The sequence below is a fragment of the Branchiostoma belcheri genome, unplaced genomic scaffold (genome assembly GCF_001625305.1).
Source record: "Branchiostoma belcheri isolate BF01 breed outbred unplaced genomic scaffold, Haploidv18h27 scaffold225, whole genome shotgun sequence".
NCBI lineage: Eukaryota > Metazoa > Chordata > Leptocardii > Amphioxiformes > Branchiostomatidae > Branchiostoma > Branchiostoma belcheri.
In genome coordinates, this window is record NW_017803769.1 from 106,198 (window position 1) to 107,905 (window position 1,708).

Below are 1,708 nucleotides of genomic sequence, written 5' to 3' on the forward strand. Positions count from 1 at the left end.
AAAGTCCAATCATTTCCAGGTCCCATCAAGACCTACCCACCTACCAAATATCAAGATAATCCACCTAAGCTTTCTCAAGTTATGCTGTTGACAGACTATAGGCTATCAAAAACTCATCTGTAAATCCTCAAAATACACAAAAGGGAGATAAATCCCCAAGCCATCGCTAATACACGCAGCTAATAGCAGGTAACAAGATCACAAGTTTTAAAGGCTAATAACAGGTCAAACCATGAAAAATGTCAGACTTTTTGGCCAAATTTTAAAAATATACATTCTTCTGTCCTTCTTACCAGAAAACTGGGCCTTTCTGAGCATAATTTGCACAAGAAAAAAATTATCTAAAAAAGAAGTACCAAAATAAATCGTCGGTGTACACACTGCTAGTATGGCAATTACCCATGACCCGCAAGAGGCCCTCTTTTGGCTCACTGTGCCCCACCGCAGTACTCTGGTCAAAATAAGCGTATACGTCCGACAATCGCCCGGACGCCGAAACTTCCCTGCCTGATCCTGTCAGTAATAAACAGGCTTTCATCTCAAATCCTTTTTAGATCAGGTCTGAGGGATGAAAGGGATTTTATGGTGGACCTAAACTCACGCTGTTCGGACACAATCATTTTTTTGTCGGGACTCTTTTAGAGACTACACGTGCGGAGTAATTTTCTTTCTTGAGGAACATGCACTAAACGGTGCACACCCCAGTTCTTCCGCGACATCGCGATAGTCCGTTGTAAAAAAAGTGACGAAAGGGTTTTGAGGGTCCAAGTTTGAGGTGACATTTCTAATAAACTGCCACGAAGTATCATTAAACTTTAACATGGCTGAAGAGTGTAAGAAATGGTGATTTTGGGGTGAAAATTTCTTTTGGCTCCGAACCTTACTTCCGGGTATCCTTGCGCGCCAAGTGTAATCCGCCCCCGTTTGACCTAGATTTCGCTCTGCGGCTTCGTAGGGGTGGATTTGCAACCCCTCGCGCCGTGGACTGTTCAGAAAATTACAGTACTAGAATTTTCTTTATAATTTACTCGGGTATAGTCAAGGCTTGGGTCCTTCTGCCAGCATCAGTCATGTCTGCCGGAAAATTTTTTTTGTGGGATTATCCTACGCATAAATTCCGATTTTGGGCATTAATTTTGGAGTGAAAATAATGTTTTTTCCGTTGATTTTACCAAACTTAAAAAGGTTGAAGAAACCAAACTCAGCTTGTCTTGTAGCTGAAGAGATATCCTTTCGTCCCATATACAGTTATTCTCCTTCCGAATTATTCCACGCCAGAGACGGTCGCTAGATTTGAGGGTGTGCAGCTTCGCATAGAGGCCCCAAATAAATTGGGGTGTGCCCCCTAAAACGCTGTTTTCCACGATTGCATAGCCACATTTAGTGAAAATATGATTGCCACAATTCAAAGAACCTTTGAGGAAAATATATATCTATTTGCGGATTTATGGCATTTTTCTACATAATTTTACGTTCGTTCAAGGACCTGTATAACTAATGTCCTTGTTCGATAACCCGGAAGTGTTAGCCACGTAACCTTCGGCGTGACGGCCCGGTGCTCTCTATACATGTTTCCGAGCAGATCGAGGTCTGTCCCGGCAAGAAGCTTTCATCACACGGTGATAGAATGTCCTTGGTCCTGGTGATGTCCCGTACTTTAGCATACACCACTTTACTACTCGCAAAACTTGCGTTCGATTGTATCTAA